Genomic DNA, 25,507 nt, shown 5'->3' with positions numbered 1-25,507 from the left:
TAAAAAATAGAGTCTCTTACCCTTTGAGACAGCATGGAGGGACCTGGAGAGTATCATGGTAAGTGAAATAAGTCAGTCAGAGAAAGATAAGTATCACATGATCTCACTCATATGTGAAATCTAAGTAACAAAATAAACTGATAAACTGTGGATCAAGAGACATGGAAGCATGGAAGAGTGCGGAATCTCGGACGGAAGGCGGGGGAGGGTGGCTGGGTGGGAGGTAATCAACCAAGTATGTATGCATATATGCATCGCCTATGGACACAGACAATGGGGCGGTCAGGGCCTGGGGAGAGGGGCGGGGGCAGGTTGTAGGGGGCCAATGGGGGAGAAAGGGGGACGTATGTAATACTTTTCAACAACAACAAAAAAAAAGAATGATGGCTATGGAAAGCATCCAGCACACACCAGATCTTAATACACTGGCTTGTTATTATGATTGTTCATATCTCAATAATAGTAAGTGAAATAGGACCACTAAATAATAAAACTAGACAAGGCATCAGAGTTATTTCATCGGTATGGAAAAATGGAGATCCAAAGAGAGGCTGCTCTTACACAAGTGTAACGCCAGTTGGAGCTGGAATCTAGATCCTCTCCGAGTTCTACCATTTTCCCTTCACCTATCTGGTGTTCTAAACTCTTTTGACTACAAGTCAATCTACCTCATTCCTAGCTTAAGGAAGTATTTCCCAAACTTTCCAATTATTTACATCCCATGTTTGTGATTTTTGCCATATTCTTATAATAATACCTTCTGTATTATTAATATTTTTTCAAATAAATTTATTTTTACCAAAAGTATTTTAAATGGAAATTTCATATCACCATCATAAATGGAAAGCCAACAATATCACCTGTGAAATGACAGGTTTGTGGTAAGACAATTTCTTTTAAGGCACAGTAAAATAAATATTGAACTATCTATCCTATATAATAAAAGGGTAATATGCAAATCGACCAAACAGCAGAACAACTGATTGCTATGATGCACAATGACCACCAGGGGGCAGATGCTCAACGCAGGAGCTGCCCCTGGTGTTCAGTGCACTCCCACAGGGGAAGCACCACTCAGCCACAAGCCTGGCTGACGGCTGGCGAGCGCAGCAGCGGTCCTCCGAAGCAGTGCTAAGGATGTCTGACTGCGGCTCAGGCCTGCTCACCACGTGGGCCTAAGCCGTCAGTCGGACATCCCCCGAGGGCTCCCAGACTGCTAAAGGGCGCAGGCTGGGCTGAGGGGACCCCCCACCCTCCAGTGCACGAATGTCGTACACCAGGCCTCTAGTTATATATAAAAGCCTAAGCGACCATTCGACCATCTGACCGGTAGCTATGATGCACACTGACCACCAGGGTGCAGATGCTCAACACAGGAGCTGCAGAGCTGCGGTGACTTGGCAGCTGCGGTTCTTGGGTGACGCACCCAGAATCAGAGAGGAGGGAGCCCAATTCTGGGGTGCATCACCTGAGAACCGCCCTCTCGCAATCCAGGACCCCTCGGGGGATGTCCCGATCCCCACAGGTTTTGGCCCAATCCCCACAGGCCAGGTCAAGGGACCCCATCAGTGCATGAATCGTGCCTCTAGTTAAAATATAAGATCTTTTATGTACAATTATCTGCACTTCCCCAAGTAGAATGCATACCACATTTTGGGAAATGCAGACCTATGTAATGAATCAGTGAATTCTAGATCATGTCCAAATCTATCCTAAAACCAAACTGCCCTTTGATGTGGGTGGTTTAAAATTCAGAAAGGACAGAGCAAAAGACCTGGCCTGTCATGGACCCACTGTTATTCATATCAGCTACTCTCAGTGTCATCTCTAGTTGAACACTGGCCCATCCTATTTTTGCTATTTCTTCACCGATTGGAGTTTTAGCTACTCTGGCATAGAATGTGTACTAAAACCTAATGATGCTTTAGTACCATTTGGAAACTTCAACTCCGTGTTTCCAGCAGATTTTATCCCCTTGACTTGGAATTTAAAGTTAGAATAACCTAGATTATTTCCTGCCTGAAAGAGACCACTGCTGAGGAACTGCAACCTTCCACATGGTTCAGCACCGCAGTGCCTGCCAGAGCCCCTGGCACAAGGTATACAGTCATCACCTGAACCAATCAAGTTAGAGGTGCCTCTGGCTAGAACTGCTGCCACTAGGTGGATGTCAATGGCAACTGCACCATTCTCATCTGTCAACTAGGTGGTGAGTTTTGGCTCTAGCACTCCCCCCATCTCCCCCAACCGCCACCCCACACCCCCACCCCCGGAGGCAGCCTACTTGCTCCCTAATTCTCTGACACTCTGTGTTCCCCCTCCAAGTCCTCCTCTGGGTGAGTTAGCACTGGGGATGTTTGCATACCAAACACAGCTAATTGACATTCTGTCACAATCTGTTCAACAAATGGTAGGCTTTTGTGTGTGTGTGTGTGTGTGTGTGTGTGTGTGTTACACTTTGGTTGTATTTTTAGCCAGGTTGGGGAGGGAAGGAAATTTAGTCACTTTAGCAGGCAGAAAATGTATTGCCAGGTCTTTTTTGCCTGGCATTCTCCTAAGTGGCTGTGAGCACCTTTAACAGATGGAGCTCAGGATATGCTCAGATCTGATTTTATCAGCATATATGCTGGGCAAGTTCTACTTGAGGATGAAGACTTCCTTTGTGCTTTTTTATGTTCTGCATTGTCACCATTTATTGTTAGTACTCTCATCTCATTTCAAGGAAGCTTGCCTGGCTCAGCCGTGATAGATACCTCTGTGGGAGTCACGTAGCAAAGACTGATGCTCCACTGGGAAAAAAGAAGGGGGCAGGCCTGGTCTAGCACTTTGTAATAAGCCCTGCCCCCCACCAGCAAAAGCACATCTTATTCTAACATTTAAATGTCAGCATGTTCTTTTTTTTTTAATAATTAAATCTTTATTGTTCAGATTATTACATTTGTTCCTCTTTTTTCCCCCCATAACTCCCCTCCTCCCAGTTCCCACCCCACCCTCCGCCCTCACTCCCCACCCACTGTCCTCATCCATAGGTGCATGATTTTTGTCCAGTCTCTTCCCGCATTTCCCACACCCCTTCCCCCCCCAAGCATAGTCAGTCCATTCCCTTTCTATGTCCCTGATTCTATTATAATCACCAGTTCATTCTGTTCATCAGATTATTTATTCACTTGATTCTTAGATTCACTTGTTGATAGATGCGTATTTGTTGTTCATAATTTGTATCTTTACCTTTTTCTTCTTCTTCCTCTTCTTAAAGGATACCTTTCAGCATTTCATATAATACTGGTTTGGTGGTGATGAACTCCTTTAGCTTTTCCTTATCTGTGAAGCTCTTTATCTGACCTTCAATTCTGAATGATAGCTTTGCTGGATAAAGTACTCTTGGTTGTAGGTTCTTGGTATTCATCACTTTGAATATTTCTTGCCACTCCGTTCTGGCCTGCAAAGTTTCTGTTGAGAAATCAGCTGACAGTCGTATGGGTATTCCCTTGTAGGTAACTGAGTTTCTTTCTCTTGCTGCTTTTAAGATTCTCTCTTTGTCTTTTGCTCTTGGCATTTTAATGATGATGTGTCTTGGTGTGGTCCTCTTTGTATTCCTTTTGTTTGGGGTTCTCTGCGCTTCCTGGACTTGTAAATCTATTTCTTTCACCAAGTAGGGGAAGTTTTCTGTCATTATTTCTTCAAATAGGTTTTCAATATCTTGCTCTCTCTCATCTTCTGGCACCCCTATTATTCTGATGTTGGTACGCTTGAAGCTGTCCCAGAGGATCCTTACACTATCTTCACAATTTCGGATTCTTTTTTCATTTTGCTTTTCCGGTTGGGTGTTTTTCGCTTCTTCGCATTTCAAATCTTTGACTTGATTCTTGCGCTCCTCTGGTCTGCTGTTGGGAGTCTGTATAATATTCTTTATTTCAGTCAGTGTATGCTTACTTTCTAGTTGGTCCTTTATCACACCATCGAGGGTCTCATTAGATTTCCTGTACATCTCATCAAGTTTATCGACAGCCTCTAGAAGCCTCTTGAGAGACCTCAAAAGTGTGGTTTTGAATTCTATATCCAGTAGCCTGCTTTCCTCCGGTTCTGTCCTTTGTGGCCTGTTTCTTTGTCTTGGCATTTTTTTATGCTTCGCTGTGTCGATAGAATGGCTTTCCGTGTTAAGTGTCCCAATTACCTGAGGTAGACACTCTTGGTGCACACCCTTGTGGTCTCTGTGAGCAGTCTTGTAGTCAAGCCTTGATTGTTGTAGGTAATTACTACTTGACCTCCAGGCCAACTGGCTGTGAGAATCAGCTGTGTTTGCAGTGGGAGAACTTGTGTCCTCTAGGGAGGTGCTAATCTAGCCTTTGCCTGAGGCTATCTGGCAAATGGCTCTGTGTAGGGCTTGGGCAGGGCAGGTCCCACAGGATCAACAGGGTGGAGGAGGGAGCAGTTATGGCTGCTCTCAGTCCGTCCCCAGGGGCTCTGCCTCTCTGTCCCAGAAACCGCTGCAAACCTCGGAGGGACCAAAGCCAGACAGTCCCGCTTCTCCTGTTTGAGCCTGGGTCCCTAGAGACTCACCCAGATCTGGAGCTCAGAGTCTGAGGCTCCCTCCGGATTGAAACAGTCAACCGCGCCCTCAGCCACCAGCCCGCGCTGCGCGCACTTCGCACCTTAGTATTTTACTTCAGCACTGCGCCTCCTCTGATTCTCGGTTCCTCCTAGTTGTAGAACTTCCACTCAGCCAGTCTTCCTGTGGTTCTGGATGATGTCCGTTCTGTCTTTTAGTTGTATTTTTGAAGTGGTTGTTCGAGGCAGCAAACTCCCGCGTTAACTTATGCCGCCATCTTGGTTTCTCCCCAGCATGTTCTTGATAATCAAGAGAGAAACTAAAACAAACCCAGACAGACTAGGTATCCTCAATGACTGCCAACAATACCCAGAACTACCCATAATTCTTCAATCTGAAGGGCCTTGGACTTCTTGATAGGATGTCCAAATAGGATGCTATATGTTATTATTGATACAGACTTTATCATTAAAATTGGACACTGCACTTCACTTCTCAGGAAACATTAATAAGTGCAACTACCACCCTGAAGAGTGTGTGGTTAGTGGATAGAACCTGGACTCTTGGATCAGAAGATAGGTAGGGTATCTCTTTTCACAGAGCACCTATTAGCTCCTGTTTTTCCCAGTTCAGATGGGCAAGGAGGCTAGGGAGACTCTTGTCAGAGTAAACTTAAATAACTCGGTCATTCTAACCAAGGCAGACATTCTCCTTTCTAGAAAATTACACGCCTACCCTGACCTATGGAAAAGTCTATTCCATTTCCCACTACCAAATATGGCACCCAACTGGATTTAGTCATTTCTCTGAGGAGGGACAAATAGAGTGAACCTTCACTAATCTAGTCAATTTAATTCCCCTTTAGTGGGAATTAAATTAAGATCTCAATAATACATGATGACAGTTCTGCTTTCTAGACTTATAGAGAAATTATGCCTCTAGCTCTAAATCCTAGTTATCTCTGACAGAGGAAATGAACAATTGACCAAGTAATAGAGCTGCCATGTTGTAGGGAGTAGGAGTCGAAAGAATAGATTGATGACTAGGTGATGGGATAAGTAAGGAATGGGCTGGAGACTTTTTGGTGTCAGACAGATGCTGAGCTGGGAGAAAAAGCTATTTGTTTTGGAAATTACTTGCGGAAGCTGATAATTATACTTCATGGAGTTACATGAGCCAGGGACACAATAAACACTAAGTTTCATAGAATTTCGTAGCTTAATGTCATCTAGTCAAATTTCCCAAGAGATACCTGAAAGCCCCTTACAGACTCAATTTGCTAGAAAATGTTTCTGATTTTAAACATTTTGTTAAAGAAAAGCCAACAGAAATTTTAAAAGTAACCCACATATGTTATAGGTCTTACTACTTCATGACCCTGGGAAAGTTGCTTCATTTTTATGGGCCTGTGCTCAAAATATGACCTTGGGCAAGTCACTTCACCTCTCCCAATATTCATTTCCTTATCTATAAATAACAACCCCAGCTCTGTCATGTCTAATCCACAGGGTGGAGAACAGGCTAAAGAAGATAGAGATAGAAGTGTCTTGGTTACCATAGGCATGGCATACTTTTAAAACACAAAAAATGTTGCTATTAGCTTCTACATTCCCTCACCAGCCGTACAAGCATAGCAATGTTTCATCCCACTCCAGTCTACTAAGAGGTTTCTCCTTCTTGCTTGTAATTCTCTCCATAGAGCTACCCACAGATGGGTCCCTACAAGAGCATTCTCCAAGGCGGTCAGTTCTGTTTTTTCTCTCTCACACACACACACACACACACACACACACACACACACACACACAAGGAATAGGTTTGTGCTGGTCACAGCGTCTGCTGGGGGAGCAGCCAGTGTACAGTGAAGCTTTCAGTGGGAACAGCTGCAGGCCTCTTGCTTTTCCCTACATCCTCAAATACCAGGCAGGGCCACTTGTCCATAGGCCTCTGTCAGCATGGGTGGACCCAAGGACCACGGTGGCAGCAAACAACACAGAGGATCCTCATAGTCTTCAGTTTTGGTCACAGTAGAACCTCATAATGGCAAAGATTGTTGTTCATGCTAACGGGCCTTTAGCAAGTGTTTATTATGAGTCAGGCACTGTGCTTGCAACTGGGGTAAGAGATGAGTCAGATGTGCTGCCTGCCCTTGAGACCTCACAGTTCAGTGGGAGAAACAGACTCATGTGTGTCATACACAGGATGTGTTATGACCAAAGTCTGCAGTGTTTGGGCACAGCTGATGGATCACTGAAGTCTGTTTGAGGGTTCAGGATAGGCTTCTCAGAGAGGAAATTTAAATGGAACCTTAATGGGCATAGAAATTCCCCAGGGGAAATAAAGTGTGTATGTGAGGGGGATGGCATTTCAGACAGGGGGAGCTGTAAATGCAAAGGCTCAGAGATGTGAATGGGCACCTCAGTTCTGAGTAATGGAGAGGCTGGAGCATGTGCTACATATCAGGGTGGAAAGACCTGAAACCAGAAAGGTAGTTGGGGGCCCAAGAGCAGGCCTTTATGATGTCATGGCAGCCACTAAAGGGCTGTAGGGAGGAGGTCATGGTCAGGCAAGGTTCTTAGAGCATTTAGGTGGCAGTGTGGGGTCTGTGTGGGAAAGGAGGGAAGATAAATTAAGTGAAGTATTGACTAAAGGGACAGATTCTAGAGAGATTTAGAAGGTAGAACTGATAGGTCTTATTATGAGAAATTCTAAGAGCTTCTGGCACAGGAAATTAAAAGAGAAAGAGGCAGACTGAAAATTTAGTGAGGGCCCATAGGTAAGATGACAAGATACCTTAAATCAAGCAAATCAGACCTTGAGTTCAACTTCTTGACTGCCTGGCCAAGATGGCCTATGCAATGTATGTGGACAGGAGGTCAAAAGCTTTTATTTCTACAGTTACAAAGATGAATTCAGCCAGTGTGGCTGGCTGGGCCAGTGTTCCCCTATCCTTCCCTCCTGCCCTACATCTTAGCCCCAAAGTTAATTGCTTTATCAAGGAGGATGCCTTCCCCAGACAGAAAAAGGACCACATTGTGGTTAATGATTGATAAATAGCTGTGCTAGGATCTCCATACTAAGTGCTCTCTAGACCCAAGCATTATCACTAACAACTGCAGAGCTCAGAATGCTCTGTTGCCAATAGCGTATAATTACAAACCCACCATGGGGTGAATTCTCAGAATTGGGTGTTTGAGCTGGGCCTTGAAGGAAAGCAAAGGAAAAATAAGTACACTAAAATGATATCCTGCCTGGTTTGTCCTTTTCTAGAAGTACATCTAGAGTGCTCTAGAGCAGAACTGTCCAATAGAGCTTTCTTCAGTGATAGAAATGTTCTATCCAATATGGTAGCCACTAGTCACATGTGGCTATTGAATACCTGAAATGTGGCCATGTGACTGAGGCACTGATGTTTTTACTTAATTTTTATTAAATTTAATTAGCTACCTGTAGCTAGTGGATACCATATTGGACAGCACAGCTCTGGAGCCCACTGAGCATGCCCAGATTCTGTTCCACATGCTCATTCTTTGCTTCATTCTCCTTGTGACCCTTGCCTGTCTCTGTCTTGCCTACTCCCTCGAGTTTGATGTACTAATTGGCGAGCTTCCAACATTGCTTCTGTTTCCTAGTTATTGATTTCCTCTCTCATCACAGCAGAACTCTGGCCTATCTTCCAAATGACTCATACTTTAATGCCCAACCTGTGCTGGTGTGTGGGCCTGAATAAGGTAGCTTCACAGAATTCTGTCCTGCCACATTTGGCCCTTGACTAAGTCTTATTCACTTCCTCCTTTCCTTTCCTCATTGTTTTTTTTCCAGGCCACTTTAACCAGCCAGTTAGTAACCTGGAATATTTATTAACCTTTTTCCTCCCTGACAACTTGAGTTAGAGGAACAGTTGAGGTGGAGGTGTGTGTATTGGGGATGGGGAGGGAGGGTTTTAACTGGTTGAATGAATACTTTGATTTGAGGTCTCTGGTAGTAAGTGAAGGGCTCCATCCTGAGGCCTTTTCTGCCAGATGTTTTAAACTTTGATTTATATAAAGATAGCAATATTGATAAATTGGTACATTTGTAGATGGAAAGGATTAGTTCAGGATACAAAGAGGCTCCTGACAGGCCAAAGCATTGGGACAAATTTAATATGATGAAATGTAATGACGACAAATCTCAGACATATTTAGGTGAAAATGGCCAACTGCCTGAGTACCAACGTAGGCTTTAGAAGACTTGGGTATGTAGCTGATTATGAATCAGTGCTGGATAACAAGGTTATTTACTCTTGGGAAACACTAATAGAATTGTATCCAACAAGAGCATCCATATCCAAAAGAGACCTGCTCATTTCCACATTGATCAGACTGCACCTGGATCATGGTTTCAGGTTTTGAGCAACTCACTTTAAAAAGGGGAGAGACATTGACAAACTGACTGACCACAGAGGTTAAGGGACTGGTAACCTGTCTTATAAAGACCTGAGAGAGCAGGTCAATGGGAGAGCGGACTATGGGGACTGGGTCCCTTTCCTCAGTCTCTGAAGGGCAGTCACAGAGCAGAGAGCAGACATCTCCAGAGGGCAGAGCAACAACAAACGAGTGAAAATTTGAGCAGATTTCAGCTCAGTATGAAGAAAATGTTTCCAACTGCCAGAACTCTGACTTGGGGCGGTTTAGGCTGCAGAGTGAGAATTTAGTAGAGACCCTGGAGGAACAACGTTAAACATGCCCCAAAGCCAGTCTGCTCAAATATTGATTGTCTCCACAGTGATGGATAGTTCATTCAAAATGTGTAGGCTTTATACTTGCTCACCCCAGTTAGTTTACAGGTTCTATATTAAGTGTCAGACTCTCCTCATTCTAGCTCAGCATTCTAATTAAGTAACCTTGGCTCTTTGCATGTGGGAAACAGGTTTCAAGCACAGAACCTCTAGCACCAAGCAGAATGGCAACATAATTTTAGCTCCTGAGCAAAATGGGTTTCATAACAGCACCAGTACAGCGTGCACATTAACATTTGAATATGCTGGATAATAAGTGTGCTAATTTCTCTGAGAAGAATACTTGAAGAATAAGATAAGCTGGGATCATTAGAGGAGAAAGGGGCTAGCAATTTATGGCACTGCTGCTGCTTGGTGCTCAAAAGTACATGATGTCTCTCATCACAGGTAAAAGATAATTACTGTGATTATAAATGTAATGATACTGGCAGGAGGTGATCAGAGTTTTATTGGAAATAAGTTTATGGTACAGTTGTGTGTTTTTTTTAACCACATTCAGATTTATCACTAATAAATTAAAATGTGACCCCATTTGGCTGTTTGGTTCCTTTGAGCAGTCTAAATGTGAAGCCATTACTATATTCTGATCTCAACTTTGCAGAAAACGGCTGACAGAGTTTTCCTGGGAGACGAGACATGGAGATGGGGAGGCCTCCCGTTGGACATAGGGACATGATAATCCCCTTGTGCTGGAGTCGTCGTTGTAAGGGGGCTGGCCCCACGCCTTGACCAGCAGTTCTCAGAGTCTGGTTTGCTGACCTCTCAGGGATCCTGATACTCTTTCCAGAGGTCCAGAAAATCAAAATTATTTTCATGTCATTTGACTTTTTTTTTTTGAGGGTATGCTTTTGTTTTGTTTTGTGTGGGTGTTTCGTTTTTTTTTTTAATCCTCACCTAAGGTATTTTTCTATTGATTTTTACAGAGAGTAGAAGAGAAAGGAAAGAGAGAGAAATATCAATGTGAGAGAAATACATCGATTGGTTGCCTCCTGCATGTGCAGCGACCATGGCCTGGGCCCGGGAGAAGCCTGCAACCAAGGTACATGCCCTTGTCCCAGAATCAAACCTGGGACCCTTCGGTCTGCAGGTCCATGCTCTATACACTGAACCGAACAAGCTAGGGCTCATTTGACTTTTTAACAGTATTGAAAGGCTATATATATTATATGATTTAATTTATATGAAATGTCCAGATGAGGCAAATCTATAGAGACAGAAAGCAGATACACAATTGTCAGGGACAAGGGGAGGCCAGAAGGGGGAGTGATCATGTTCTGGAACTAGGTAGTGGTGGTGGTGTTTGCACAACACTGTGAATGTACTAAATGCCACTGAATTGTACACTTTAAAATGGTTTAAATGGTGAATTTTATGTTATATTAATTTTACCACAATAAAAAAAATTTTAAAAGTAAAGGTTGCACATTGTGCTGTATGAGAGGCTCTTCCCATCCAGACTTTAAGTTGCTTGGGAGTTTTCCTGAAAATTCTCTTTACCAGGTCTCTCAATAACTACATTCTTAAAGTAATGAAACATTTTTCTTATTCTGCTAACATTCTAGGTTAATGGGGGGCGGGGGGAGACATGCAACTCTCCATCACAGATTCTGTTTCCAGGGAACCCAATCTCTTACAGTACTTTGGTCGCATTCCTTATATCATATTCCTGATATAAGATCTTAGTATATTGTAACTGCAGTTAAATATCACTTTTTGTTCATGTGTCTGTCTCTCCTAAGAGGTGACTCTTAAGGATAGGAGTATTTTCTTATTATCCTTAAAGCCCAGTACACACACACACACGAATCCAAATATGGTGCTAATTAATAACTTTGTGTTAAGTACTTTTAAAAAGGCATTCCAACTTTATATACATTTTATAGATGCTTAAACTGAGGAAACAAAAACTTTAGGCTGTGAAAAGATGTTAAACAGCAAAACCATATGATAGCATCTGGTATCAAATATGGCACATGGTTGGTGGCCAATAAATGCCTGTTTCTTCTGAAAAAAGGAAAAATAATAATCTTAACATTCCTATGACTTGTTAAATGTTTCCATCTCTTTTTTAGACCTCATAGAGTATCAGAGCTGGTTATCTCCTCGTGTGAGCTAGAGATTGGGCAGGGGAGCTCCAAGGTGCTCCTGTGAAAGAAATATGAACGTGGAGCTTAAGGGGAGAGATCAGGAGTAGGGAAAGAAGTCTCCCAGATGCATAAGAGCAAATAAGTTAATCCAGAGAGAAAGGGTGGCTTAAGATGATTATTCAACCAGCCCTTAGGAATCCCACACCCAGAACAAAGGCCAGAGGGAGGCAGGAGGCCTGGGTGCTAGGAGAGTCAGAGCACAGTACAGATGCCCTGGAGCATGCATTCTCAACAGGAGTACGGCAAGCTTCAAGTCAAAGGGCACTTTGAGGCTTCCCACAAAAACCAGCTGTGGTCTCTTGTCCTATCCCACCTAGAGGAATCTCCCCAAAGGCAACTACCACCAACTCTTTTGGTAATTTCTTCTGATGTTTACCTGCATATTTATAAAAACCTGCTTCTGATGCTATTTCTTGATTTTTCCACTTTAGACATTATCTACTGACATCCTACTATTAGAAGATTAGGATTTAGTTCTCTGCTACCACTCCTAAAAGCCTAGTGGGCATTAGTAAAGGGAAACCAAGTGATCCATCTAAAAGGAAGGCAGCTGCCACTCAGCAGGTTATTGCCAGAAAATACAGCTCCTTGTTGGCAGAATGTGTCAAGGTATGTTCATTTGCAAGTCACTACAACTGAAAAACTGACTTATCAGTGAAGCTCACACTAAAAGTCCAGGGCAACTCAAGCTTCAAGGTTAGTTTGATTCAGCAGGACTCAGCTGCTGGGAATATTCTTGCTCTCAGCCTCAGGAAACACTTGGTTTACACCCGCTCCCAGAGTGAAGCAGGAAGTCAGTGACTGGCTAACCTGAGACTACAATGCCTGCCCCTCTTATTTCAATTTGGGACAACTCTGAAGGGCATGCCCATTCTTAAGGTCCTCATGGGATCAGCTGAGGCCTTGGCTGTAACTACTAAGTTGTAACTATTGTGGTGGTCAGCTTCTTCCATGCTCACCCTGTCTTCTTCACGTTGCCATAGGTGGATGACCTAAGAGCATTCCCCAATAAACTTCTGCATGCAACTCTCCATCACAGATTCTGTTTCCTAGAACCAAGAGGGCGGGGAGGGGGGGGGGGGGGGGTAGGGGGTAATCAGCCTTTCCCAATGCAATGCACATAGGTTGAGTCAGGGAGGATGGGGATGGTACAAAATTTTTAATCCTTATAAAAAAAAGGAGAAGAATCGTATTGGGGAGGCAACTAAACGGATCTTTTGATCTTTCAAGAGAAGCCAGAAACCGTTTACTATGTAAAAAGTCTCATGATGTTTTAATGTTGGAAAATAACTGAGATATTTTTAAATGCTATAAAGAGTCAACAAGACATGGTCCAATACCCACATTTCAGCAGTTTGCAAACTTGGCCAGAGAGAATACAGGTGTGTTTTGTAGCTCAGAGAGCAAAACTAGGACTCTAGTTATATGAAGTCAACATGTCAGCTCAACCTAAGGAACAGTTTCCTAATGATTTGAGCAATATAGAAATGGAACAAAGCCCTTCAGGGAAAGGTGAGTTCCTTGGCACCAAAGTTCATGTTTGAGTCTGTTAGAATTTGAGCTATATGATCTTTGAGACCCAGGTTTTGGGTTCCTTCCTGGGTTGGGGCTCTATGAGAGGCAACAGATTGATCTCTCTCTCTCTCTCTCTCTCTCTCCCCCTCTCTCCCTCCCTCCCTCCTTTCTTCTTTAAGATCAATAAAAATAAAAAAGAACAAGAAAGAGAACTTGGAAATGAAAATATTATAACTGGAATAAAACAAATTTGGTGCCATAGCCAGTTTTGCTCAGTGGATAATGTTGGCCTGCAGACTGAAGGATCCCAGGTTGGAACCTGCAACCAAGGTATGTGCCCTTGACCAGAATCAAATCCAGGACCCTTCAGTCTCCAGGCTGATGCTCTATCTACTGAGCCAAACCGGCTAGGCCAGTGGTCGGCAAACTGCGGCTCACGAGCCACATGTGGCTCTTTGGCCCCTTGAGTGTGGCTCTTCCACAAAATACCGACTTCTGCGCATGGGCCACGAAGTTTCAATTGCACTGTATGTGCACGCCTGCACGTGGTATTTTGTGGAAGAGCCACACTCAAGGGGCCAAAGAGCCACATGTGCCTCGCGAGCTGCAGTTTGCCGACCACTGGGCTAGGCTAGCATAATCATTATTAACATGTTTTTATTGATTTCAGAGAGAGGAAGGGAAAGGGAGCCATGGAAACTTAGATCAATCTATTGCCTCCTTCATGCCCCCTACTGGGGATTAAGCCCACAACCAGGGCATGTGCCCTGACAAGGAATCGAATTGGCAATCTCTTGATGCATGGGACAATGCTTAACCAACTGAGCCACACTGGCTGGGCCAGCATTATATGTATATACTGGGGGCCCACTGCACGAATTTGTGCACCTTAAAAGGAACTGTGGGCCACGAGGTTGCGGTGGACACAGGGGCAGGTCTTGGCCCATCCTCTGTGCCCCCACCCAGCACCTTCCACTGAGGCCCCTGGTCCCCTGTCTGCCGGCAGCCCCACTCCCACCGCTCCCACTTGCTGATGGTGCCGGCCCCACTCGCACCCGCTGACTGCACTGAGCAATTGGGGCCTGCGCCAGCAGCAGGAAGTGGGGCCGGCACCATCAATGGGTGTGAGTGGCAACTGCTGCCCCGATTACCCCTCAGGAGCAGGGGAAGATGGAGAAGCCCTCAGGGGCAATCGGTGAAGCAGCGATCGAGACCAGTGCCGGGCGCCAGCAGCAGGTGCGAGCGGTGGCTCTGGAGCCAGCTGCAGGTGCAAGCGGGGCTAGGGCTGGCAGCGGGTGCAAGCAGCAGCTCCAGTGCCGGCAGCGGGTGCGAGCAGCAGCTGCTGACCCCAATTGCCCCTCAGGAGCAGGGGGAGGTGGAGAAGCCCTGAGGGGTGATCGGGGCCTGTAGCCGGCGCTTGCACCCGCTGACAGTGCCAAGTGATCTGGGCCGGTGCTGGGCACCAGCAGCAGGTGCGAGTGGGTCTGGCACTGGAAGCAGGTGTGAGCGCCCAGCGGGACCACAGCACGTGGGAGCAAAGAATTTCCAGTAACCACCAGAGGCTCGCCCTGCTCACCTGCTCCACCATCCTGCCGCGGCCGAAGCCCACCATGTTCTGTGCTCTGCCACCTGCTGCTGATGCCTGCCAAGTTCTGCACACACCCCCTGGTGGTCAGCACATGTCATAGCAACTGGTTGTGCGGTTGTTCTACCATTCGGTCTATTTGCATATTAGGGTTTTATATATATAAATATATATGTTTTTTTAATCCTCACCCGAGGATATTTTTCCATTGATTTTTAGAGAGAGTGGAAGAGAGAGGGAAAGACCGAGAAACATCGATGTGAAAGAAACACATTGATTGTTGCCTCCTGCACACACTGACTAGGGTCTGGGCCAGGGAGGAGCCTGCAACAAGGTACATGCCCTTGACCGGAATCAAACTCAGGACCCTTTGGTCCTTAGGCTGACACTATCCACTGAGCCAAACCAGCCAGGGCTAGCATAATATTTTTAAGGTGCATCCATGCTGTAGCATGTATCAGTACCTCATTCCTTCTTATGGTTGAAAAAATTCCATTGTATGGATATACCACATTTTGTTATCCATTTACCAGTTTATAGACATTTTAGTTGTTTCCAACTTACGGCTATTATGAATAACGCTGCTATAAACATATGTGAACAAATTTTGCATGAACATATATTTTCACTCTCTTGAGTTTATACTTTGGAGTGAAATTGCTGGATCTGTTTAACTTTTTTGCTGGGGTCCAGCCCCAGTGGTCCAGGGGTTCCCAAAGGTGTGGACAGAGTTGGCAAAGAATGTTTTACACGGAGACAGCATTCAGAACTCTCTAGCTCTCTTTAGTCTCCGTGGATCTTCCTGTGCCTGGCTGAGGCCACAAAGAAAGATCCCGAGGCAAGCTGAGCCTTTATTTTTATAGTCAGAGGTAAACAAGGTAGTGGTTACCAAAGTTACACTGTTCTTGCGAGTTTCACTTGTTTACACTGTTCTTGTGAGTTTCACTTGTTTTTGTTCTTGTTGCACTTCCCTCAGCCCATTAGCTTCCCAGGTAAGATCTAGGGAGCGTTATAAGGTCAAACCTAATTATGCTTAAGAGGACTGTGCCCTCTAAGCTGGGACTTGTTTGTGACTTTGCCAACAGGTCAGTCCGAGGTTTAACCCTATAGAGGCTCCCCACACTTTTTGAGGAATTGCCAAACTGTTTTCTGCTGCAGCTTCACCATTTTACATTCCCACCAGCAATACACAAGGGTTCCACATCCTCACCAACACTTGTCCATTTTTAAGATAGCCATCCTAGTGGGTGTGAAGTAGTATCTCATGGCGGTTTTGATTTGTATTTCCCTAATGCCTGATAATGTTTAGCTTCTTTTCATGGGCTTGTTGATCATTCGTATATCCTCTGGAGAAATGTCTATTCAAATTCTTTGCCCATTTTTAATTGGGTTGTCTCTTTGTTGTCGAGTTCTAATATTTCTTTTATATTCTGAATACAAGTCCCTTAGTAGAAACATGATTTGCAAATATTTTCTCCTGTTCCATGCATGCATTGTCTTTTATTTTTTAAAAATATATATGTATATTTAATCCTCACCCAAGGATGTTTTTATTGATTTTAGAGAGAGAGGAAGGGAGAGAAACATCAATGTGAGAGAGAAATATCGATCGGTTTCCTCTAGTACCTGCCTGGACTAGGGATTTAACCTGCAATCTAGGTATGTGCCCTGACCAGGAATCAAACCCGTAATCTTTTGGTATATGGGATGACACTCAAGCTAACTGAACTACCTGGCCAGGGCTGTCTTTTACTTTCTTGATGGTTTCGATGGAAGCACAAACGTTTTCAATTTTGCTTAAGTCCAATTTATCTCTTTTTTTCCCTCTGGTATGTTAATGCTTTTGGTGTTATATGTAATCCAAGGTCATGAAGATTTATCCTGTTTTCTTCCAAGTCAGTTTTAGGTCTTATATTTAAGTCTTTGATCCATTTTTAATTTATTTTAGAGAGAGAAAGAGAGAGAGAGAGAGAGAGAGAGAGAGAGAGAGAGAGAGAAACATCGATAGGTTGCCTACTATATGCACCCCAACTAAGGACTGAACCCACAACCTGGGTATGTGCCTTGATGGGGCATTGAACCCGCCATCTTTTGGTGTATAGGACAATGCTCCAACTGAGCCACACTGCCAAGGGTATCTATGACCCATTTTGAATTAATTTTTGTATATGGTGTGAGGTAGGGGTTCAACTTCTTTCTTTTGCATCTGGATATATAATAGTCCCAGTCCATATGTTTAAAAAAGACTGTTCTTTTCACATTGAATTATCTTGTCACACAGGTTTTTCCCTTGTCATTAGTTGAAAAATGATTGACAAAAAAATTTTTAAAGGTAATACCTAGTTTAGACAATGGTGAGGGAAGTCTTAATCACTGTTCATGGGAGTGCAAAAGTAGTACAGCCACTGAAGTGAAATTTGCTATGCATATCCAAATCTGAAATACATACACATGCTTGGGTTCAGAAATTATACTTCTAGGAATTTATTTCAAGGAGCTAATTGCACAAAGATGTTATGTATAATGGTGAACAACTGGAAGAAACCTAAATGTCAATCAGTAGACCAGGTAAATAAATTATGCTACATCCATACAGTGAAATATGACACAGACTTTAAAAATGATGAAATAAAAAAAATAATAAAATATAAAAAATAAAAATAAATTATGAACTAGACATAATTATTGACTTGGAGGAAACTCTATGATTTACTGAGAAGTAAAAAATAAAAGCATGTTACAAGTGCTTACAGCTCTTTCTTAATTTGCCTAGTATGTCTTCTGGTTTTATACCAAAAGGTCCTCCCTAAAAAAAACAAACAAAAAAGCACCTTACAAAGCACCATTTATGCATTTATATAATATACTAGGGGCCCGTGCACAAATTCATGCACCTTAAAAGGAACTGTGGGCCGCGAGGCTGCGGTGGGCACAGGAGCGGGTCTTGGCCCATCCTCCATGCCCCCGCCTGGCCCCTCCCACCGCGGCCCCTGGTCCCCTCTCTGCCGACAGCCCTACTCCCGCCGCTGCCGCCACCACACCAGCACCACTCACACCCACTGACTGTGCAGAGCAATTGGGGCCAGCACCAGCAATGGCTGTGAGTGGCGGCTGCTGCCCCGATTGCCCCTCAGGAGCAGGGGAACGTGGAGAAGTCCTCAGGGGTGATTTGGGCCAGCAGCTGCCACTCAAACCCGCTCACAGCGCTGGCCCCACTTGCACCTGCTGCTGGAGCTGGCCCAAATCACTCCGTACTGTCAGTGGGTGCGAGCAGGGCTGGTGCTGGGCGCTGGCAGTGGGTGTGAGCGGGCCCGGTGCCAGCAGTAGATGTGAGCACCGGGTAGGACCATGGAACACCAGAGCAAAAAAATTTCAGTAACCAGGGGCTCTCCTGGATGACAGTGACCAGCACCCTGCCTTGATCTGGCGCCCCCGCTCACCTACTCCACCATCCCGCCGTGGCCAACACCTGCCATGTTCTGCATGCACCCCCTGGTGGTCAGCGCACGTCATAGTGACCGGTTGTTCAGTTGTTCTGCCGTTCGGTCTATTTGCATATTAGGGTTTTATATAGATAGATAGATAGACAGACAGACATTTACATATGAATATACATTCATGGAGAAAATATTCACAAAAATATTAACAGTGGTTGCCAGTAGGTAATGGGATTTAGGCTGGTTTTTATTTTCTTCTTTATACTTTTTTTGCATTGCATGAATTTGCTACATGAATATGCATTGTCTTTATATTCAGAAAAAGAAAAGCTATTTTCATTTTGTAGGAGCATATCAAGGAATATATATTGTACAGGACAATTCAAATGGCATGGAACTATGTTCATAATATATTGTTAAATGAAAAAAGCAAGTTATAGTATCATCCTGTTTTAAAAAAATTTAGTGTAATATATACAGTATTTTCTAGGTACTATGATAGTTTACTTTTTTACTACCTACTATTTCTGAAGTAAGGATGTCTCTTATAATCACTATGAATATTTAATGTAGTGGGTTTCCCCCTTGCTGCCTCCCTGAAAAGCTGTTATTAACGAGATGATGCTTCTGGCAATCTGAGACTTGAGAAAGTGCCATATGTGTATAGAGAAAAGACTGGAGGAAAAGACACCAAAACGTGATCAGTGTGTGCTTAGTCCTGAATTGAGATTTTTATTTTCTTCTCTTTGTTAAGCATAGTTTCCAAGTTTTCTATAGTATATACATAGGTAGACATAAAAAGAAATCTGGCTGCCCTGCTTTCCTTCTTTATTAATATTTTTTCTTTACTTTAAAGATCTAATTGGCTTTAATAGATGATTCATGAATTGGACAGCACTTCTTCTAGCAACTAGAAATGTGCTCCTGCCCTGCCATTCAAGAAGTAGAGTGTGGGGGGGAAAAATGAGTAAGAGTGTGAGGGTATTTGGGACATTTGGCCTTTACCAAAATGAGACTAGAAAATTAGGGAGCACACAAACTACCTCGGGAGTGTCAGAGTCTAGAGTGAGGGAGGGCTACCTTGCATGGCCACCAAGGGGCCTCTGGCCTGGCCAGACCTGGCAAAGCAAGCTTGAGAACAGATGGGAAAGTTCAGTCAGCAGGAGTAGGACTCTTGGTAGTTCTGTGTGGACAAGGAAATCCCTATGAGGGAGGAGGTAGTCCAGATGGTGGGGATAGTGGCTAATTATGGAGGAGAAGCATATCCAACACTGTGGGACCACTCAGATATTTTCCAGTCTAGCTCAGGAGCACATTCCCAGTTCATGATGAGCGACCAAGGATTGCATGAAACAGAAAATTAGTTCACCCCTTTTGAGAATCAAAACTTACATTGGTTTGGGGTGAGGCCTTTCCTCAGTCAAAGGGGCAGGGCAACTACAGGAAACGAAGGACATAGAGCAGAGGTGGAGGACTGATGGCCACAGCAGAACTTCTACAGCTCCTGAGAAGACCAGCAAGCTCTGGCCTCTACTGAGGGTAAGGGAGGGACTGGGCTTGCAGTGACTAAGTCAGGGGCACAGAGGAGGGTGCCAGGCACTGTGCCAGGTAGAAGCTTCACCCACATGATCATGTGTAATCCTCACAAGCCTCATTAGAATCCTTCTCTAAAAGGGAAAAATAGCCTGGCCACGGTTGCTCAGTGGTTGAGCGTGGACCTATGGACCAGGAGTTCACCACTGCATTTCCAGTCAGGGCACATGCCTGGGGTTTCAGGCTCAATCCCCAGTGTGGGGCATGCAGGAGGCCGCCGATCAATGATTCTCTCTTATCACTGATGCGTCTATCTCTCTCCCCCTCTCACTTCCTCTCTGAAATCAATAAAAATATATTTATAAAAAATAAAAGGGAAAAACATTCAGCAAAGTTTAATACTCATTTATCGTATTAACTCATTGTTTTTTGTAATGGGAGGTGGGAAAAACAAGTCTCAAAAAAAATCTTCAATCTGATCTTAATGTTGTATTTTCAAAACGATATGCAATATAGAAAAAAAGCTGCAAGGATATACACCTTAATGGTGGGTGTATCTCAATGGCAGGAATTTAATTTTTAAATTTCATTTTCTGTGTGTGTGTTTTTCTCCCCTGAATCCCGACAATGCGCATGTAAATCTTCTTGAAGCAAAGAAAACAAAAAAGGTTTTACAGAAGCGGTCGTGAGGACTAGTGGATCAAAGTAATGAGAACGAATTACAGTGAGACTTTAATGATAGAAAAATCCAGATTCTCACTAGCTATATGAGTTCCACTTGGCTTCTCCAAGTCTGTTTCCTAAACAATAAAAGGGGATTATAGTCTTGTCCCAGTGAGCTGCTGCCAGGATTAACTGAAATGCAATATACATGGAAGTCCCAAGCACAGTACTTGGCATAAAGATGGTGCTTAATAAATATTAAACCCGACTCTTGATAGTCACAGCTCTTCCTTGCTGCCCCAGGACGGCCTAGCACCTACAGCTGTCTGAGAGAATAGAAAGGAATCTGGTTCCCTTGTCAAGGGCCCTTTACTGGACCTGCGGCTGCCTACACACCTGACACTCTCCACTCCTCTGTTTTTACCTTCTAGAGACTTCTAAGTTCTCATTCTTACCCAATTTTCATCTATTTGCCTCTCCCTCCCTTTGTCTCAACAATCTCAGCTGCCTAGACCGTATTCTTGAGTACATGCGACATTATTTTCAACATAACACGTATTTGCAGAGCACCTATGTAGGGCACGGCTATAGGGTTAAGCCTTGGACTGACCTGTTGGCAAAACCAAAAACAAGTCCCAGTTTAGAGGGCACAGTCCTCTTAGCATAATTAGGCTTGACCTTATGACGCTCCCTAGATCCTTCCTAGGTAGCTAATGGGCTGTGGGAGGTGCAGCAAGTGCTGCCAAAACAAGTGAAACTCACAAGAACATTGTAACTATGGTGACCACTACCTTGTTTACCTCTGGCTATAAAATAAAGGCTCAGCTTGCCTCTGGATCTCTCTCTGTGGCCTCAGCCAGGCACAGGAAGGTCCATCTAGCCAGTGATGGCGAACCTTTTGAGCTCGGCGTGTCAGCATTTTGAAAAACCCTAACTTAACTCTGGTGCCATGTCACATATAGAAATTTTTTGATATTTGCAACCATAGTAAAACAAAGACTTATATTTTTGATATTTATTTTATATATTTAAATGCCATTTAACAAAGAAAAATCAACCAAAAAAATGAGTTCGCATGTCACCTCTGACACGTGTGTCATAGGTTCGCCATCACTGACCTAGACCCAGCTTATTCTCTCTGTCATTCATCCTTTCGCCGCCCTCACTCAGGCTTTCGAACCCTTGGCTGAGCTGGCTCGGCACATGTGGCGCCCAACGCTGGGCCTGAGTTTGGGGGAACTACAGTTGTCAGGTGAAAGGATGCTCCAGTGAAGCACATGCAGAAAACAAGAAGGGAGGTGAGGAGCGAAGTTCAGTGATCTAACTAGGTGTAAAACATGGGAAATTCTGGTTCGCAGGAAAAGAATTTATACGTATCCATGCTTAAGGCCATGCTTCAGGCACGGGGCTGTTCTGTGAGGTATGAACAGCTTTTCGAGTTGTTGGGTTTTGTGAAATCTGCCCATGGTTTTCTGAGGAAGGAAAGGTAAATGTAGAGGCATGGGAGAAGGTAGGAAAACAACTAAGGTCCAGGGAAAATTCCTGCCTACTTTACCCCACTGCAGCCTTTCCAGCCAGCTCAGTAAACCTTTATCATGCCACCCTGGGAAGCCCAGGATTGGCAAGTTTTTCCTGGGGTGATAGATCAGGACTCAGGTAATAGCGAAAGTGCCAATCCTACTCTTAAAATGAATATAAGAAAGCATTTGGGGTTTTTCTTTTTAATGTCTGTTTTGGATTGAGTAAATGGATTTTACTTAGTTTTAACACATCAAAGTTCTTGACACAAAAAGAAAAACTAACAGTTTGACTCAAGTTAAGGTTTTATTTTGAAGTGCTAAGGCTCAAAAGTAGAACCAATTCACAATAAAAATGTAAAGCTGCATAATTTGCAACTTTTTAAGTTAAAGTAGGAAGTCGTAAATACAGAGGAACATATATGTTTATATGTATCTAGGAAGCCAGAGCTATTTCTTCAGGTTCCATCATACCATGTTTAGTAGCCTATTCTTCTAATGCAGTGATGGCGAACCTATGACATGCGTGTCAGAGGTGACACGCGAACTCATTTTTTTGGTTGATTTTTCTTTGTTAAATGGCATTTAAATATATAAAATAAATATCAAAAATATAAGTCTTTGTTTTACTATGGTTGCAAATATCAAAAAATTTCTATATGTGACATGGCACCAGAGTTAAGTTAGGGTTTTTCAAAATGCTGACACACCGAGCTCAAAAGGTTCGCCATCACTGTTCTAATGAGTTCTTACCCCATTTAGCCGAGTTAAAATAAGCTGTCTTATTGAGGCTTCATGTGATATCTTCTGATTTAACATTTTGGAGCACCTGACAGCATTACCAGGGATGAGGAGGAATGCAGTAGCAAGCTCTAAAATGTATACCCTTTTATGAATGGTCAGAATTCCATCAATATACACCTTTTTCATAAAAACAAGAAAAGGGGGGGAGAAGAATGTTCTATATTTTACGATGCAGAGATTTGTACAACCTATGCTCTAAAGATGGCCCAGGCTTCCTACTCCCTATTTATATCATCCAGAAATATCCATATGAGCTCACAGTCCAGTTGAAATTTTAGAACCTTCAACAACTCCCATGTGTTGCCTAACTGCTATAACAAGTATACACACCATGCTATGGAATGTCAGAGGGCAGATTGAGCAATGGATACACATGTGTATAGGAGAGGACGGTTAGTTTTTTAAAGTAATGATTTCTTCCTATGTTGTACACTAGCTTCATATACCGTCTTTACAAAAGAGAAAGGGTGCCATTTTGCTAAACTGATTTCACAGCCAGTTAGATCAATGCCTGAATTGGGCTCTTTCCTCTCATCTTCAGATGTATTAAAATTTGTTCCCAGCAACAAGTCTGTGAAAAGTTCGTTCATCTGATGGTTTGACCAATGACCTGATGGTGCTGAGGCACTGGAGAGGAGAGCAGGTCCAAGGAGTTACAAATTAGAGTGTTTCCCTCAGACAATTTGCAGCTTATTGGAATACACACACATTCTGATTAACAGGCAGTTTTAACACTCAAAAGGGACCAAAACCAGGCATTATTTGACATTTGCATTATTTATTAGACAAACATGTCAATGGAAGTAAAAAAAAAAAATATTTCATCTATAGTTCAGAGTCCCCAATAAACTAATAAGCTGTTTTCACTTTTCCTTATTCCTTCCAGTCCTTATTCAAATCCATAAATCCATGAACATGGTAATAACCATGGATTAGATACAATGATAGTGTATATTCTACTTCTTTCTCACACCCAGATGCATACTCGTCAAGTACCGCAATATTCAAAACCAGGGCACTGTGACAGCCCCTTCAGGCCTGTGGCCTGACAGTCCAGTGGAAGACGCTGGCAGGGTAGTGAGACACACCCTGTTCTGCCTGTGTTATTTATGCCTCCGGCAGTGAAGCCCCTGACAAAGAAGCATGTCACTGGAACACATGCTCTTTGTTCATGGAGGTGCACGCCAGCACCGGCTGTGTCGGAAGGGACAGTACCGGGTCTGTAGTCTCTCCTCCTCTGGCTTTTTTGCTTTCTATTTGCTGCACATTGTGGTTATGTTTATTAATTACTTTGTAGCTTAAACTTATAAAACACACATTTATCTTGTGAGGAAAGAGTCCTTCATACCCCTATGAGTTGGTCATAGAGGATAGGGTCCCAAGATTTGCCTGGCTTTCCCCTAAGAATCAGTACCACCTCCCCCATGAGCCACCAGGTTACCAGTCTCTCTAGCACAGAGCTACCATGGCCCAGTCTCCGTCAGCACCTCCCCCTTACCTGCAAGATGGCACCTGCATGTTCTTTTTGGTGTTCAAGGTGCTCTACAGATGTTCCTACCTCATGTTCCAAATCAAGCCCCCATGATCAGACTTCATTCCAACCAGACGGATCGCAGAAAAGATGGCAGGCTTTAGAGTTAGACCCATCTGGGTTTAAACCCTAGCTCCTCCTCTTGTTGGCCATGCAGCTTAAGGTTCAGTTCCTCATCTGTAAAATGATTAAAATACAATCTACTTCACAGAGGTGTCTTTGGATTAAATGAGAAAGAACATATCAAGCCCTAAAAATGGATGATCCATCATTGCTTTCGAGCTCATGGAACTGATTTGCTAGTTTTTCATAAAAGCCTTCATCTCACGGCCTTGTGGTTTCTCATAACCTTATAGTTAGTGCTCGTGTGACATCCTGAAGAGCACTTTCCCTCACCATTTTCCCGTCACAGAGATGTCTGCTAAGACTAACATTTTAAGACTTGGGAAACTGCACACCAGAAAGTTTTTGCCTTTTCCAGAGCCTTTTAAAAAACGTTCTTTTGCTTTGAAAATTTAATTAATTACATTTTTTTTTTTACATTGATATGTGGTTTTGTTTGCCACAGGTAGAATGGGAGGGGGAAATCTTAACTTTAAGAAAACCTTAGGTTGATGCATAGAATTGTTTTTCTCTATTCACAAGTTGTTCCCAATCTTTGGAGCCTTTTGTCTATATTAGAAATAACTCGGTATCTGATGAGACATATGATGCATTTACTTATTTTAAGCTGAATATAGGTCTGTTACTCTAGGTCTGCAAAGCACACTTAATGCTCTAACCCCGGCTTTCAGGGAGTTCTCTGAGCCGGACCATTACAAAGGCTACCTGCCAAGCTTCACCCAAACCGAGACCATCGAGAATTCACACACCTCGCAGGGGTCCCCTAAGGAATAATGGGATAAAAGTCTAGGGACAAAAGGTAAGACTCCGAGGCCCCATTGGAAATGCTAATTGCTGCCTTGCCAGCCTCCATTTAACTGTTAGAAACCCGGGGAGAGTCCACTGAACTCGGGGACGCCCGGCTCCTCTGTGGCTCGGGCAAGTGTCCGCAGTTGCACCCCGTCCCCGCGAAGGCCGACCCCACCCGGTGCCACGAGGTACAACGCGGGGTGACCGCGATGCCGCTCCCGACGGGGGTCCCTCTTAGCCCGTCCAAGACCAACCGGCCGAGAGGACAGCGGGGTTCGGGCTGTTGACTCACACCGCGGGGAGCGGAGGGTGAACCCGAAAGCCCCATGTCCCCGCGCTCCCTTCACGTGTCCCACTTTCGCGGGCGTCGGGCTGGCATGGCCGAGCCTCCGGAGCGGGACCTGGCGTCACGGACCCCCGAAGCCGGACTCTCCAGCCTCCTCTCCCCACGAGCCCTCGGGGCCAACGTCTCAGGGCGGGTCGGAGACCCGCGCCGGGGCGCAGCGAGCTGGGCCCCCGGCGAGGGGGTGGGGG

At 44.1% G+C, this 25,507-nt stretch overlaps 1 protein-coding gene and 1 non-coding gene across 2 annotated transcripts in view; one reads left to right on the top strand and one right to left on the bottom strand.

Annotated features, from left to right (window-relative positions):
- HEMGN (hemogen) overlaps positions 1-24,215 on the bottom strand; it is a 44,878-nt gene extending 20,663 nt beyond the window's left edge. Inside the window, exon 1 of the mRNA XM_070431106.1 lies at positions 24,029-24,215. The gene's annotated coding sequence lies outside the window, so the exon portion shown is untranslated. The remainder of the gene's footprint in view (positions 1-24,028) is intronic.
- Positions 17,318-17,381, top strand: LOC139021312 (U7 small nuclear RNA). The gene has a single exon (XR_011473435.1). It is a non-coding gene; the product is annotated as a U7 small nuclear RNA (small nuclear RNA).
- Positions 24,216-25,507: the final 1,292 nt, after the last annotated feature.

Source organism: Myotis yumanensis, unplaced genomic scaffold (assembly GCF_028538775.1).
Source record: "Myotis yumanensis isolate MYYU_CA2020_CCGP unplaced genomic scaffold, mMyoYum1.0.hap1 SCAF_12, whole genome shotgun sequence".
NCBI lineage: Eukaryota > Metazoa > Chordata > Mammalia > Chiroptera > Vespertilionidae > Myotis > Myotis yumanensis.
Note: the sequence above shows the minus strand (reverse complement) of the source record. Positions and strands in the feature narration are given on the sequence as shown.